General features: G+C 41.3%; 1 protein-coding gene across 19 annotated transcripts in view; it reads left to right on the top strand.

Moving 5' to 3' along the window:
* The window catches only part of neo1a (neogenin 1a), a 183115-nt gene that overhangs the window by 35966 nt on the left and 129064 nt on the right, over nucleotides 1-18085 (top strand). The window lies entirely within an intron of this gene.

Genomic DNA, 18085 nt, shown 5'->3' on the forward strand with positions numbered 1-18085 from the left:
GCTTAAGTCTTGGAAGAATTGGAACAGTCAAGCCAAGTGGCAAAAAAAAAATTTAAGTGGCTTAAAATAATTTAGTATCTTAATTTATCAAGCTTAAAATGTATATATTTAGATATTCGACAGCTTTATCACATTTTTTTTTGGTCCCTATTGTACACCTTTAATAGCAGAGTTAATGTCCAGGATGTGTTCTTGTTTTTGTGTGTGTTTGCTGTCTTGGGCAAAAGAGGCATAGCCCGAATTCTGGGATGGCAACAGGATTAGCACTGGTTAGCCTGGTGCATGACCAATAGCTGTGGCTTCCATCCTGAGTAGGGGGAGGTATATTGCCTCGGGGGGGTTTGGAGGGGGGCATTCTGGCTGCACTGATTACCAATTAGTGAAACCTGCTCCACAGACCCGCCAATCATCCCGCGCCTTGGCTGCACATGCTTTGACTGGGATTACATCATATGTATTATTCAGTAAGATTATACACATTATGCATTACTATTACCAGTACTACATACAGCCTTGCCAAATAATGCATGCAGTGCTGTAATTACTCACCATCTACAGTCAAATACTAGGAAGCTGCATGCTAATATGGCTTTGAAATAAATGCTAATATTTTCTTACACATAGTGTATCTAGGTTGAGCTCGTTTTGGGAATTAAGTGGTTTTCTTGCACAGTACGGCTGGTGGGAATGAGTTATCCTTGGCCGGAGGATCGTCTTACAAAACTGCTGAGGGTGGAAGGATGTGAAAGTGCCATATGTTCCCAAGGAGCCATATTGCTGGTATAGCATAGGGATGTACAGGAAGTGGCATATTGGCCTCCTGGTCCCACAATGCTGGTGGTTACTCCCTGATGGGTTGCCACCTGCCTATTGAACAGCCTTGCCACATTCTCCAGAGATTTCAAGGAAGAAACAAATATGTCCTCCAGAGAGGAGCTGGCATACCGTCGACTTTGGGAAAGATGGATGGATAGTAGACTGCATTTGTACGTATATTTCTGTAGAAAGGCGTAAATCAGCATCAGCAGTTCATGAAGAGTTCTTAATTTAAAGCTTCCTGTGCCTTTTTGAGCCAGAAGACTCCAAGAAAGTTAATAGAGAAAAGGCTAAATATGCGTTTTTGTATTTTGCATGCAGAATGGACAGCCCTGGCTGGCCGAGAGGGGTTATGTTAATATGATTAAGGCGGATTACAATGTTCGTCTGTAGATCAAAGCAGCCAAACCAATTAGCACCCCCACCTTTAACACTGCAGTCACCCATGCCAGAGCACGGCTTTGTGGCCTAGCAGGGCACGGTCAAGTCTATCAAGTATACACTCACCTATAAAAATTAAACTTCCTCAGAAAAGAACTTTATCTAGCACTCATTATCATAATCCTCCTTGCTGTTATTTTCTTCAGTCATTAAATGAGAGAAGAATTTGTCCACCTGCCAGGAAGAATCCCCTGTCAGGTTTTGACTGGTTTACTGCATTTGAGTCTTTGTACAAAAGTACCCCCCGGATTTCCCATCAAAAGGTGTTCTGGAGTGTGCCCAGCTCTGTGTCGGAGCTGAATTAAGACGTTTCTATCTCCTCCGCCCCCTCACCCTCTTTCTCCAGCCCTCTTCCTCTGTATTCAGCCTTCAGCGAGGGTGCCATGTGGCAGAAGGAGTGAAGACCCCTTTGTTCACACCCCCCTCCTCTTGAGGTCTGTGTGAGCTCACTGCTCTCAGGGAATTGGAATAAACCTTAACTGCACATCACAAGTTGGTTTCAGAGATGTGTGGGCTTGTAATAGCTGTTGTGTGGTTTAATCACTGCTCTGAAGACAGTAGAGAGTAGTGGTGCAACAATATGCAGTTCAAGGAGTGCCTAAATGGGTGACTTTATGATTGTGTTAAGGTTAATGGGTTCATGATTCCTGCAGAACTGTTGATTCTGTGGAAATCTTCTTTTTTATTATTGAGATTTAGTGTGGTAATGTCTGGGTTCTACAAAGCTCTACATTAACCAGGCTTAACATCAAAACCACTAAAGTGAATAGCATTTGATCATATGGTTCCAGTGACACCTGTCCAGGAGTAGGATCTACATATTAGGGAGTCATAAGGAACGGTCATTCCTGAAGTTGGTGTATTAGAAGCATAAAAGTGGACCAGAAAAAAATCTAAAACCAGAATTTGACGAGTTGTTTGACAAGAGTTGTGATGGGCAGATGATTGAGTTAGAACAACTTTCAATTCTTGTTGGGTGTTCCCGATATGTACCAGCCTGTACCTACTAAAATTTGGTCAGAGGAGGACACCTGGTGAATCAGTGAGTGACGGGGCCATGGGTGCCCTATTGTTTGAGACTTAAAGTGTCTGCGATCTTTGTGGCAGATCATGTCCCCTTAGGCGACCCACACAAAATAAGTTGAGTGTTTTTATTATCTGTTTTTAATATGTGTCAGATCTCTGTACAAATATGTTTGACTGCTTTAGCTAAAATGATTTCTTGAATAGACATTTTAGTGCCTGCCATGCAGTACTGAAAATAAACCTTAAAAATAACCACCATTATGTTTTACAAGTGGATGAGAGGGTCCAGCCATTTAATTGTGGCAATGTCAGTAGCTTAAACCCAACCCATTCTTTTAGTTTACTCTCATGGAATGCTTCAAGATGCCCAACGTTGTTTAATGGATTTCGAGATAGACACCAGGCAGTCAGTGGCTGAGCAGTGATATGATTCTAAATGTAAGCTCTAGGTTGACCCATACAGTTCTGAGATGCACAGTTCACTAATAATGTTCGGCTTAGCAGCTACTGTAATCTACTTAGTAGCAACTGAGTAAGCAACTGAAGTATGCACCCACACAGAAGCTTGCAGTTTACTGAACCAAGCAAGATATAAAAGCTGCATTTTTTTGAGTGGAAGCTTCAGTGTACCCGAGGATTCATCGACCACTGGCATGGCAATCATTACTGATTACCATTATCCACCTGCAGGATTACATTCTTAATGTTAATGCTGCCTAGCGGCACTGATGCAATCTGAGATTGAGCTAGACCAGTGGTGCACTGGTTGTGCATCTGCATAACACAGGGAGGAGATTATGCTATGTCATCCTATCCTCGCACCATGGCTGTCTGATGCAGCAGTCCAACCTCACTTTTTGCCCTGTGATGCTCTGCACAAATTGGATGTGTGTGATCAAATTGAACATGTACGATTCGCAGCATCCCTGCATTCACGTGCCACTAGAGTGGAGTAGGCATGCTGTCTCACTTCATCACAAGACCTGCACATGTAAACAAGCAAAGGACAAGTGTAGACTCCCGCCGACGCCGCTGCCGCCATGCCTAACCTGCAGCCGGCAGAACCGCATGAATAATTAAACACGCTCTCTTGCCGTGATGGAGAGCATGTCAGGGGCCTGGGGAACAGCACTCCAGCCGTGAAGAGGGGCCTTGGCCATTAAATATAAAAATTGTTTGTTGCTGTTAATAGTTTTGTTGTTTTTTGGTGCCTTTTCTGCGTTTCCTGCCTCGTCAATTGGTTGCTTGAAACATCGCTCTGTTTGGTCTGACTGTTCTTTGTTTGAATACGTGCTGTAGGCAACATGCTATTTGCCCTCCTGTCATTTTCCTCTTGAATCATAAAGCATGGCTTCCTTTCCACGTTAACTGGGATTGCTTGTTTTTCCCCCCCTTCTTTGGGTTAGTTGGAATAGAATGAGTAATCTGTGTAAGACACATGCTTCCTAATAAAGGAGTCGCACTTGCTCTCTCCGTTAAAAGCCTTTTAGCGGCAGTGTTAAATAGCTTCTCTCTTTACAAACCCGGGGACGGCAGCTACTTGTGTATTTATACATTCATGAGAGCGGAGCTCCATGAAAGCAGATACACACACAGCATAAAAATAGGCTTGTAAAGGGGATTAAAGGTTCACGGCCAGAGTGCCCTTCTGTTTGGAGCCCACCGCACAGGGCCGAGCCCACCACACTCTTCAGGGGGAAGGGCTTTGTTAAAGTACAAATCATTACCGTTCCTCAGCCAGACAACACACGCTCCCAAACACAGCTGTGCGGGAATGGCGTGCGCCCCCTTCTTATTTTGTAGTACAGTGTCGAGGGGCCGGCACTGCCAGACTTGCAGCCGTGCCGGGCCAACAGTCCTTTTCCCCTATGCAGCAGATGCTCTTGTTTCCTGGCCTTTTCCACACTGTCAGATAAGGTTATGACTGCGCTTTTGCTCCTTGTTATACTTTAGCTGCATTACAGATCCTAGGCTGCAGTTGAGGTAGGCCAGATCCAGTGAGATTTCCTTTTCTGTAGCCTGTTGGTCTGACCCATGGAACCGTCACGTGGTGATGCCACTGTGGTGCAAAACTTTTTTTTTTTTGTTCTCTCATGAATAATTTATAACATTTTGCCCAATTTTCCCAAATTTCCCTTTCCATTGTTAATGCTCATATAATTTTAGGTAAACAAGGACAGTTACAGATTCATCACTATGTTTAAAAACGGTTCTTCAGTTTGGAACTGCCTTCTTTATACCTTTATACCTTGGTTTTGGGAAGCAGCTATTATAGTTAGACAGTAAACCACAGAGACCACAGCTGAACAATTTATATTAGATTAATCTAGTAGAGGTGGGCAGTAATTTTCTTACTGCACCAAAAATATACATACTTTTTTAAGCATATTTAGAACATCATCAGAGTTTAAAGGCCCTGACTGAACTATATATACGTTTATTACAGAAAACATATTTAGTCCAGTTTAATTGGATAAGCTGCTGTGTATCTTTAAATTAAAATCACTGTACTGAGTGTTTGTTTGAATAGTGTGTTTTAGGAATCTCTCTACAAACAAATCTGACTACTTCATGATATTTAAAGACAATGTGGTTGCAATGTTTTTACCATGTTGCCCAGCTCTTGTTGCTAGTTGTATCCTTGTTTTATTATTCTTGTATGTCTTAATATCAGTAATTTATCGGGAAATAAAGAATTAAATATGGGGTGAATCAGAGTGTCAGCCAATGGTGATCAAAAGAGGTTTTGCTATGCTGATGCACGCGTGCAGTTCCATTTGTGGTCGGTGTCCTTCAAGGTGAGATGAGGCAGCCTTGCTCGGTTTGATAAGGAGGGCTTTAGATCTCAGCTGCAAATGGATTTATTGAGTGCGAGGCTGAATGCTCCTGTTCATTGATGGACAGTTTTACTCTGTGCCTCGATCTCTCTCAGCTCAGGCTGAACATGAATGGCGACCACTGCAGGAGTAAGTGAAGGAGAGGTAATGGCTGGCCTTTGCCAGCCCATAGCTGATTCATATGAGCAGAGCTGTGCTTGCCTTTGAACTTCAGTGGAGGAGGAACATGTGAAGGATGCTTTACCTTTGTCTCTTCATTCCTATTTGATTAAAGGAAGTGGAAAGTCTTTGTGAAGCAGACTATGTCCGTTTGTGCATTGGCCTATTAATTATTCATCACATTCACTATAGGATGTAGGTGGTGTATTTAAATACATGCTCCTGCTTTTTTCATATTGATTTTTCTTTTTTTATTCCGGTGCTTATACATGCAGTTTGAATTTAAATAGCCAAGGGAGGAAGTACACAACTTAAAAGCTTTCTTTATTAAATGCCACAGAACCATATGAAATCATGGTTAGTTTTCTTGGTTAAATGGTTTTTCTCTATGATTGTATGTGGTTCTTATTGAAAATATTTAAACAGGATCCTTTGTAGTGCCAGAAATGTTCCACTTTGTCCAAAAACCCTTTTCTAGTATTACATAGAGCCCCGTATGTCCTTGTGTCTCAGTTCAGTTAATGACATCTCTTATTTTAAGCTAAAGCTAAAATATTAAGTTAAATGTTTCCAAACAAACATGCCTGAGGGTAGTTTCTCTTGCACTGTACCTACATTTATCTTTACAAATTAGTATTATATAGTTTGTTTTTTGTATTATGTAGTTTGTTTTTTGTATTATGTAGTTTGTTTTTTGTATTATGTAGTTTGTTTTTTGTATTATGTAGTTTGTTGGATCGCTGTTCAGTTTTTTTTTTTCCTCCTGTGCAACAGACCAGGGTTCAATTCCTGGAAATACACACCATGCTATACCAATAAAAGTTTTGTTCACCTATTATCACAATGTGTTAAATTGCACATATTTTTGGATAAGAGTCTCTGCCAAATGTCTTAAATGCAAGTGTTTTATTACTAACCACATTTATGGTTTTAATCTAGTATAACTGTGCAGTGTCAGTAAATTTTACAAGTAGGTAACAGTTCTGAGGTGAACGGTCCTCTGTACTTGACCGCACCCTTGGCTGAGTATTACTTGGTAAGAGTAGTGCTGGGTGATTCTTCAAAGGCACGGTAGGATAGGATAGGAAGGATAGGAACATCCTTCTAGGAGAGACAGACATGCAGCAGTATGGTTATTGAGTGTTGTCTCGTTCATGTAATGATTAGGTATATGTCCAGGCTATCAGTGGTAATTTGAGAAAATTGCACTTAATGTGTCACAGGTTTGATCACTGTCAGATTCCTTCTAGATCACAGCGGCACTCAGAAAAAATACTCAAAGGGTGCATTTTATGCATTGATGTTTTTGGATGACTGTAAATGGATTTAAACCTTTTGTTTTTTGTTTGGTAAGCAAACAAATGACCTAAGATTCCAACAAGACAATGCAGGATCCCACACTGCTCTTAAAGTGATTGAGTGGATTGGGAAGTTGGGGATGTTTAGTTAAGGTCAGGGGAATCAGAACATTATAAAATTGTGTCTAGAAGAATAGTCCAACTTCTATAAGAGGCCTGTGTGATGAACATGTGGGAAGTAAATAATTTGGGGTTCTTTTACCCCTCTCTGGTTTTTGACCAAGGGTCATGTCAAGCCATGATTCAGTTTGTATGCAGTGTATAAAACCTTTTTTAAATAGTTTGAACTTTCGGGCCAAATTACAAGAAGTTTGGGTAGGTCACCTGTTAACCACTTTTTGATGCGTGACAAAATTCATCACAACAGTTAGAAAGGCAACATGCTGAACTGGAAATACACAAATGTTTGACATACACAATACACCAATCAGTCATTTTCAAGTATGGGGAAACACAGCGTACATAGGAGGTGATGACAGGACATAAAGTTCTTTAGTGCACACACTAAACTGCAGTGTGAAAACAAAACTAACTTGACCAAATGTAGGGTATACAATAACAACAACATGAACCTTGGTTTGGAGTTTGACCTTTCAGGTTTGAAAATGTCTTGATAATTTAGAAAATATGCCAAAGCATTGTAAGCGACTCTTTAAGTACACAGAAGGACTTAGAAAATGCAATTTTCTGAACTGGGTTTTGACCACCAGCCAACATAACTTTTCTAGCAAAACTAGACCAGCTCAACTATGTTTTAATCTAGCCTGTTGTAGAGCTGCCCAAATCCATACAATACGGCATCAGGCCACACACGTGTGCTGTATGGCAGACACATAAATGGACAAGGTCATGTTCTTCAGAGCTGTGGGTTGTGTGTGCTGAGGCTTGAAGATAAGGCAGACTGTGTGTTTTGTCAGGTTTGATGGAATCGGCCGGGGTGCGGATCTGTGTCAAGTGACTCAGTCGCGCCCCTCTCTGTGTTTATGAGAAAGCCTCGGCAGTGTCAGGGTACAGATGGCAGGGTGAGATAGATCGAATCCATCATCTCGCTGTCTCGTTCCTTTGAGTAAATCCCCTTCCATCGTGCAGACATGGCCTAAGCTGCATGCGGCCCACCTGGATTCCTTGTTTCTGTTATTGGGCTCTTATCTTGTGGAAGACTGATAACCAGCGTGCCGGTGTAATTCCTAGTGTAAACAAATAAAACACTGCCTTTGCTGCACTAATGGCAAAATCCTTCACATGCATGGGCATGGTACTTATTCTGGTCTCACAGGCTGCATTTTCTCTTCAAAGTCTAATGGTTCTGAGCACCATTCCTGTTGGCTTTTCTACATGGACATGATTTGGCATGGACCTGTATAAACTGGAGTCTTCAGAACCATTGACTAGGGGGATTTGCTTAATGTCTCTTTTTGGTGTTGTATTAGCTAGTATTCTCTGGTTTGCAACTTAGCATCCAGGAATGAGCGTGGACACATCCAACAACAGCCATCAGACTGTTGTTAAACAAAAAAAGCCAGGTTAACTGGTCCACACTGGTGGTGAATAGTATGCCATAGTCTTAGTTGCCATTTGGCCCTTGGAAAAGCGGCCATAGTTGGTCAAAGTCTGCCAAAAAGAAACAGCGTGGCTGCTACTTTTCCTTGACTTCTTGGCAAAAGGTCCACAACATAGATAAAGACCACATTAGGCCTCCCTGAAACACCACTGCTGCCTGCAATTTGATACACAGTAACATTACCATCTGCAGCAGAACACCGGCTGGAGCCTGAGGTGAGATTGTGCGGCCTGGCAGAGATAAACAGCAGCAGCAGTAATGAGAACCTAGGCTTGGCGGAAAAGGATCGCTGGTCAGACCTGCCGTGGCCAGCGGCTTGTAAACACAGGTCACATTCTCAAGGTTTTTGTTTGACTCACTTGTCCTGATAACAGCACCAAGCTGTGTGGGGTCTGCTTCTTGTTGGTGAATGAAATTACTGTTAGTGTCTAAAGTGTAGTTTGGTGAGCAATGAAAAGACTCCAGTTTCAGCCGTATTTTAAAATACCTTTTTTGTCCTCCACTGTACCTATGAAACGTTAAAATCATGATGCTGGGGTTTCTCAACTGCATAACTAAATTGTCACTCTCTTGCCTTGTCAACATGTTATTAGGTAATACTAGTTAAACTTAATTATGTAGTTTGTGGTGGGCTTAAATGGACAACTCCACTTTTTGCACCTAAGGAGACTCTTGGTACCCAAGCACAGATCCTAGCATTACCAACAAACCAGTTCCAGAGATCCAGTGCAACAAAGACCGACAATGCCCAGTAATGAGGAACAGAAGAGGACAGAGACCCTCAGAGAGAATGGCATTCCAGGGCACCACAGTGGAACGGCAGGCCCAGCTATCAGCCACTGGAACCCGAGGCGAAAGATAGCATCAGCACAAATAACTCCCGCTAATGACGGCTGCCACGCTTGGATTCGACTCTTGCTTATCTCTGAAGTCTAGCTTGACGTTTGGACACTTAACCCTCCTTTTTTTGCCCAACTTGCAGAAGGAGAGGAAGCTGCAAGAGAGCTTTGAAAAATCAAAAGGACTTTTTGGAATAATTAGTCTGGGATTTTGATGCGTTGTTTTTGCCCCTTGGCATAACATGTTTTCCCCGAACAGCAGTTCCCACAGCGTTTAGTGTTGCTTAACATAATTTGAATATCTCAATGTGTTTAGAAGGGGTCTCGTTGGACATTGGAAAAAGTTTTTTGTGAGTTTTATGAGGGTCTTCTTTGCTCGTTTGTAGCATACAGGGTGGAGCTTGTTGTCCAGTTACGATTGAGTACCTCTTCGTTTCAGGAACGTCTTGTACAAGCGTGGGCGCCACTGTGTACCTGTGAATGTTTACTGAATTTGCATGGATTACTTGAAATGCAGGATGGCATTCCGTTGCATGGTGACAACCTTTGATCCCACCTCTTCCACTGCTGTTGGGTTTCAATGGTTCCTGCTAAATCTTACAGAGCATGCTGGAACTAGCAGTGTGTTTTTGAGGCGTCTTCAAAGAACACCTCCCTCATACAGACTTTGAAGCCTATTACAGGCCCAAGTGTCCGTGGCACATTCATTTCAGCCTCGGCATGGGATTGACTTTTCTCTCCGGTTCTTTTTTCTCCAGCTGAATGGCTGGCTGGATTTTCCTTTGTATCGAGATAGGATAGAGTTTCCCCTACATGTTTTGCACCTTTATTCTGGCATTGACTTTTTTTCTGAATGGCTGTGCAGCCGAAGATTAGATCAGGTGCTGGTCCCCAGAGTTTAGACTTGTTAGTTTTAGAAACAGACTCTAATTAAAATGGCTTCAGCAGGATCTGCTGCTCACTGGCTCAGCTAATGAAGAAGTCTTTGGTGCCAAATACGAAATGAACCTGTACTCTGATTGCTGTTGCTCTTGCTGCCGCTGCTGCTGTTGTAGGGTGTGTGACTGCGTGGGTGGGTGATTTGTGAAGCGGGATTATATACTGCGTTGTAAAACAAATGAGAGGAAGCTTGAAAAACTGTGTAATATTTTATGTATCTTATCATAGAGCATGAATGAGTGAGTGTACCGCTCTTTACTCCAGACAACTGTAATGTATCACGATGCATGCTGTATAGAGGCCTCATATTGCGGGCTAGTATAGATAATGATAGATAACAAAAGATCCACGTAAAGCAGAATAGAGTAGTTTGTCTTTTACTCCCCAATCTGAATAGAATTTATTCAGAAATGCTGAGTATGAGCAGCTACAGATTCTGTGTTTGTATTAATAATGCACACACACTTTAGTAAAATGTGTGCACATTTTTAGTACCAGTTCATACAATGAGACATTCTGGATTTTAATGTTTCACAGTAAGGTGTGTAGACCATTTGCATTTCTATAGCATTTTTATAGCATTAGTTCCCACTTGGGTCTGAGTATGCTGTTCAGTTTTGTTTAAGAACAAAGAAAGAGAGGCTGATCTCCTACTGACTGTTCAGGTGATTTTGATTTATGTAGTTTCAGATATTATGGTATTTTTTTCCTCCACGTAACATAGTTCCCCACTGTAAACCCTTATTTTACCTTCTGAGAACTCTCCTCAGTGCTGCTTGTTATGTGTGATATGTGTTAATGGCACCTTTTATTTACACTAGATTGGCTCTCTGAACACTGTGGATTGGGGTAATTTAAGGCGTATTTTAATGGATTGGGCTTCAATTATTGCAATCCTAATCCAGTCACTGGATTTGTGTATTTTTGTGCCCAGGTCTCCCTACAATAGATTCATGCATTTTATTTGGTTAGTATGAGTGTGGGAGATGGTATGGACCAATTTGCTTGCACTCTTAGTTTAACAAGCAGAAGCAAAGATCAAATGAACTGCTGGAAATGACCCTTTTCATATGCTTAGCTCCAGTACATTCACACCTTCACAGCACTGACTCCTGCTGCGAAGCTTTCCACCCATAATCCGAGGAAAAGGAGAATATCTGAAAGTGATATAGCTGAGAAGAAATTGTCGGAAACCTGGCTTTTGAAATCCAATGCTGACAAATTGCTAGGCGGTTGACTTTGTGGAGCTCTGCTGGAGCATATTGATTTTGGTTTCTGCATGTGAGCGAGGGAGAGAAAGAAAAATCCTATATCGTATTTCATTAAAAAATTCATTGTGTATCTAATTACGCACACTTCATTTTCCTTACTACCGAAAGAGAAAGATAAATGTTCCTCCTCTGCCTGCGTTATTTCCCGGCCTACCTCTGGGCAATAAAGAAGAAGGATGTCTCATGGGTGGCCGTGGGACTGTGTTCAGGGTCTTTCTATCAATGCTTTGCTAATACATGCCGTGAAAGAATTCCGTACCATTATGATATCTCATATAATGCATTTCCTTAAGAGTGCTTCTTTTCCCCTGCTGTGTTTTCTCCAATTATTGGCTACTCAGGTTGTTGCTGTTTTTGTTGTTATTGTGCAATATTATATATTATTCAGCGATTTGAGCTCTGGTCTAGGGATACATGAACACATCAATGTTTCATAATTCTCTGTATGGTAATAAAATACATTTGGCAATTCTAACAGCTTAAACTACATTGCAGGAAGTGATGGTATTTTTGATAGTTTCACCTCGTCACTTTGAGTGCAGGTGCTAAGAAAATTAATCGGAAAGATTTTGAGTTGAGAAGATTCAGCCCTTATAACAGTAATTAAAAACTGGTGTAAAGCTCCTCCGTCTGTTCAGAACTTTGTGTGCGTGTCTGGTCGCAGTGATTGACAGATGGTATATTTTTAAGCCTTATTTTCTGAAAGAAATTTTATCTTTTTATCAGAATTTTCTGTTCAGCCTGGTGGTGAGTAAGAAATTAGTTCAGTTATGCAAATGGTTAGACTAGTAAGTTACTTGGTTCAGATTTTATTCATATTTTTGCCTGTATGCATGCATTTAGTGTTGTCGTCATCAACCAGCATTAGTGTTGTGCCGAATTTTGACTCGTGCCTCAGTAGGCCTGCCAGTTTTTGTTTGGGTGATATATTGTCCCAAAAAGAATTGCTATAAATGGCATTATAATTATTTTAATATCATTTTATTCCACTTTTTTATTGATATAGAATTGCAAACACACCATTTTATAGGGCAATAAACATTAAATAATTTAATAATAATTTTTCAGACATTAGCATTGGAATATAAATATTTTTAAATATCCTTAATGAAGTAAACTTAAAGTTGACATACTGACTATGCATATTCCTGGGCTTTTTAGCCCAGTCACACAGTGGACAATACTGAGAAAATTGAGGTCTTGTTCATATATTGTATAATAAGTTGTGAACATTTTTATATAACAGGGTCACACCTCAGTTTGGACATTATTGTTCAATACAGTGGGGACAGAATGGGTGTAAAATACAAATTAATGAGGCTGGGTACATTTTAATGTATTTTGAACAGACTGTGGAAATTATTCATATCGTATTATCCCACCTGAGATGATGCCCTTATAAACTCACCACAGACTTTTGCCAGTCAGCTTAGCATAGCATGTTGCTAACTTCCTACTGTCTTACAGCTTAAGATTTATGTGTAAACTTTCAAAGATTAATAAAATAATTCCTGAGCACACACATAACAAACCACAATTATTAATGGAGGAGATTGCCAAGTAACTGAATCGACTATTTTATCTAGATTAATAACTAATCACTGGTATTAATTAATACATAGAAATCACTGTTAGTAGCAGTATGACTCTTGGACCAACTCTATACACTGGATCTACGTATCTGCAGCGCTAATCCTTAAAGTACCAGGAGTGGACCCCCACAGCGAAGGCCAGCCATGTGGAGTGGCCTGATGTGATAGGAGCTCCCCCCCCGCAGTCAGGGACTGGCGGAGCCTCAAGCCAGAGCAGCTGGGAGGAGTACATGTAAGAGTGTCCGCAGCGAGGGACCCACAGCCCAGGGTGGTGTGTAGACGCCCCAGACCCTGCTCAATGCTCTCCATCAGCACCCCCCTGCAGTGTTTGGCTGTCATGGCCCTAAGCTTTCCCTTTATTTATTAATAGAGTTTTTCTATCATGCCCTGCCACCTTGATGAAAATTAATTGGATGCAGTTGTTCGCGTGTCAGTCTATCTCACGATGGGTCGTCACATTGGCCAGTATTTAACACACATCCTCAGGGTCATACAAACAAGCTTTTGTTTTTTTCCTCCAGTCGAGGATGCCAGGTACTTGTCCATCAAGTGGTATTTTGGAACACGCTGCACCATATGCGCCTGTTAATTTAATTGTTAACATTGTCTTGTCATTCCTTTTTTGCTCCTGTGAAATCACCTCCTGACAGGTATTCATAGCAAAAGCATAATTGCACCCATTGTTACAATCTGCTTCCTTCCATATGGCAGCCGTCGAGTGAAAGGTGGAGCTCCGCGGCAGACTTTGCCTCCTTTTGTAGGCCGTGTGTTTGGGAGCTGCAGCGGCAGATGACTCCTGGAGCTCGCCTGGCTCGCTTTGATGACCGAGGGAGATTGAGTTCCAATCAGTGTGGTTAATTACTGTGTCCAGTGGAGGTGAGAGGTGCGGCAGTGAGCGAGGCGGCGGGGAAATTACCTGAGCGCTCCTGGGACTTGGTATCTGGTGGAGACAGCAGGTCGACTCTGTAACATCACACACATCACTTCTTCTTATTTTCATTTGGTGGTCTTTGCTTTGCTTTTCCACAACAAATAGACCACCCCACCCCTCTCTCTCTTTTATGCCAGTGGTTCCTTGGTTGCACGTGTGTATGTATGTATGTGTGTGTGTGTATGTGTGTGTGTGTGTGTGTGTGTGTGTATGTGTGTGTGTGTGTGTGTGTGTGTGTGTCTTCCACTGGGGTTTTGTATCTTAATCATCACTGAGCCACCATGTGTGGTGCCCTCTTTTTATTATATATATATATATATATATATATATATATATATATATATATATATATATATATATATATATATATATATATATATATATATATATATAGTGCTATAGCGTTTTTAACTTTTCTAACAGGACTTGTTAAATTTTTACTTGTAAATTCACTGTTACTCTTACATTGTAGTGGGGAACAGAGGGCTCAGAAATCACTGCAGACATCACTGCTATATGAAGACACTGTAAATATTAAGGTTATCTTAATGGTAAAAGAGAGGTTAATTGACAGATTTTCTAAACACACACTCTTTTACTTCAGGCCACTAAATAAATGTGCAATTCAGGAAGTTTAGGAAAAATAAATTCAATTTCACTTCAATATCATGGGTGTAATATTATCCATTTAGCTTTTAGTTATAGTGTAAAATAATGAATTTGTCCGAACTGCAGAGGCTAGGAAATCTTATTTTCCTAATCTGCAGATGATGCGGAACTCAGTTTGGTTGTCTGCATAGTCACAGAAAAGAAATAGCCTTTTTTATTTCTGTCTTTACCTCCGGCAGACAGTTTCTCACAGAGGATAATAAAGTCCCATTTTGAAGGAAATTGTCTAACTAAAGTAGCTCTCCAGGGCCCTCAAATGAAGCAAATGTGCATATTTTGTTCGAAAGCCTCAGTATGACTTTGATGCCAAACCACCCACAACACTAACTCTGAGCAGATGTTATGCTAAATAGGCATTTGAAAGGAATGTTTGCTTGTGTTGGACTATGGTGGTTTAGATGTTTTGTTTCAGATAAGATAAACAAAATACGTTACTTTCCTTTTTTAATGTGTGTCTATTTGCCGTGATCGATTGCAGTTCAGTCCTGGTTTTGGTCTTGCCCTGTATTTTCTTTGTTAATCAGAGTCAAAGTTAATTCCACTTAACGTTTGATAACTAAAGTGGCAGCGGGACAGAATTGACTTGACTGAGGTATGCTTAGGTTAGTCTTGGAAGTGATTATGCTGCCAAGAAAAGGCAGGGTAGCTTGAGGTGTTCTGAGCTGAGAGAATTGGAGCCTTTCCTCTGTATTCTGCCAATTGAGTGCGTGCCAAGCCAATAAACCTGGCATAGCGGCCTACCAATCATTTTGTACAGACTTTGCACCTTGCCCCCCTGCTGCGAGGGCAAAGGAGCTATCAGAACATCCAGACCGCCAGCGCGGCAGGCTGCGGCGGGCTGGGGACCTGAGCAGGAGCAGGAGGAGGGGGAGGGCGGCATTGTTCACGGCCGCTGCCTCGGAAGTTGGAGTGGGCAAGGTAGTGGAGTGGAACACAAAAGAAAGGAAAGAGAAGTGCTGAAAGCGACAAAAGAGATGTTGTTCTCCGTCCCTTTCTCTTCTCCGGCAGTGACAGTGACCTTTAAAAATGGCTAATGTTCCCACCCCTGCATTATCTCAGTGCCCCGGCCCCTCTGACTTGAGACGGGTCAGCAGTTAAATCCATCATAGTGGCCTGCTCTGAAAAGCTTTGCCAGCGTTTAGGCAGATTTGATGAACTCAGTGTCAGCTTAGAGGATTTTATTTTATATCTAGATTACATTTTCAAAGTGAAAATCTTAGATAGTGTCCAAGGATCTTCATGGCATATAAAACATCTTTGATTTCTTCTCAGACAAAGCTCACTAGAAAAAAAAAAAGATATATTTTTGGTTGTAACCCGATGAAACTTGACTTGTTCTTGTTCTTTACATTTTGTCAAAATTAAATTTTTAAAATTTAAGGCATTTTATGTTCTATAAAGTTGACTTTATGGAGATGCAAGCTTTTTGTCTGACAGTAATATATATATTGCATCCATCAGTGGGCTTGGTTTGCTTTGTTTTGCCTGGGAAAAGACTAGATTAGGTGTATTTGCAATGTGACAACTCCACAGGGAAGTCAAAAAAAGACTTCCAGTCTTTGAGGCTTGTGTTCTTAAATATGCCGAGAGCCTCCCTACTCGTGAGAAGATCACCACGTCCTCCTCAGTGAGCTTGGCAGTGACAGATGGAGCGAGTGAGTGATGCTGGAAGATGAAGGCAGGCATGGAGAGAGGCAGACAGGCTGGAGGTGGACAGACAATAAAGGGAAAGGCACTTCCAGTCTGCCTAACGAGGCCCCGGCGCTCAGGGTAGAGCGACAGAGACTCGAGGAAGTGACTGAAAGAGATGAGAAAGAGGAATTGTGTATCTTATAAATAAAGATTTTACTTGTGACGGGGCTTTTACATGTCCGTTTTACGTTTTCTATCATGCTGAAATTTCTATACTGTCTCTACATTTTTGCTTCTGGCATCATTTTTTCGACTGAAGGTCAAACAGCTGCGAAGCCTCCCCTGCTCAATAAAGTGGAGCCATGGGGTATTTTTCCTTGTTTCCTCATGCAGGGAGAGGGACATGTGGGACAAAGGAATATGGACAAGTTTAGAATTTCATATGCCATGCCATTAACTGATAAAGAAATTGGCAGCTAGGTTATTGAAATAAATGAATGTAGTTGACTTCAAAAATGAAGCAGTTAATCATGATTATTCGCCTTGTTTTGAGCTAGAAATTGCAGTTGTGTTTGCCTTGACTCACCTTTTTTTTTCTTTTTTCATTTGAAAACCATTTTGCGTCCTTGTAATAAGACAAATATCAGTATTGAAATACGTTGTTTTGATTTGCAGTAAATTATCCATATATGGTGCTAAATTGCGATATTCTTCCTGAAACATAATAGCTCCAAACTCCCTAAGACTCGCCTCCTCAATCAGACCAGAATTTATTACATATATATATATATATATATATATTAGGGGTGTCACGATTCTCTAAATCCTCGATTCGATTTCATTTTCGATTTGAGGGTCACGATTCGATTCGATTCTCGATTTTCTTGTTTTTTTTCTTGTTATTATTTTATGCCTCATAAAATTTAAATAATATATTTATTATTATTATTATTATAAATATTATAAATATTATTATTATTATTTATTAAGATATATATGGTAATGCCATCTAGTGACTTTTTTTGGTAGCAACAGTGTGCACTATTAAAACAAGCAGTTTATCAGAGCTGTGTGTGGATGGCTGGTGAAACTGCTCATTACATGAAGCTGCAGTTCTTCATCCAACCACTAGCGGCAGCAGCACAAGCCCCGCTCTCTTCACTCAGTCACTACTTCAGTACAGCCCAGCCACGGGCTACAGAGCTCAGCCAGTCCGTTTTTACTGTTTCTGTAAACAAATAAAAGTTTTAACCCCACTAACCGGATAATACAGCTCACTACAGTTCATCTTTCAGCCCAAGCAGCTAACAGCAGCAGGTTAGAACAGCCGACACGGAGTCACTGCTCGGATTACATTATAAACAGGTCAGTTAGCGCGCTGCTAACCTCAGGATGTTTATAACTACGGAGTTTAGTGGACACACCACGGCCGCCAGGTAAGTCTTTTAAAGGCTACTGAAGACTATTAAAGGCTATTAGAGTGTAACCCCTGGCTCCCAGGGGTTACAAGAGGTTATTGAAAGCATTATTGGGGGGCAGAAATCAGTACAGGCTGGTTAGATAAGTGATGTGGGTATTGTCTTATAAATATTTGCACATAACTTATATCTCTCCTGAAAAGCTTTTATTTTAGTCAGAAACACGCTTGTGTTTACTTTATCTGAGAGAAAGATGTTTTTTTAATTCAATGGAAAGCAACAGGTGTAGTCAATTATAAGTTTAAGATTTTTAATCCACCTCACTGTGATCTATAGTCAGTGTTCTCAAGTCACACTGACACACGCATTTCAGCGAGTTCACACGCTCTCACCTGCGCGCACCCACCCCTCCGTTAGATACAGATACAAAACCTGCGCGCCCAACCCCCGCCCCCCCTCCCCCGTTGGACAGATAAAAACAGTGATCACACTCCCGCCGACTGCGCTCATGCAGTGGCTATCTCTATTTAAATGAATAGGATGCGCTGTGTTGGTGCCGCACCATTTGCGTAGCGCGCTGCGCTATTTGCGTAGCG

Source organism: Astyanax mexicanus, chromosome 16 (genome assembly GCF_023375975.1).
Source record: "Astyanax mexicanus isolate ESR-SI-001 chromosome 16, AstMex3_surface, whole genome shotgun sequence".
In the NCBI taxonomy this organism is placed as follows: Eukaryota; Metazoa; Chordata; class Actinopteri; order Characiformes; family Acestrorhamphidae; genus Astyanax; species Astyanax mexicanus.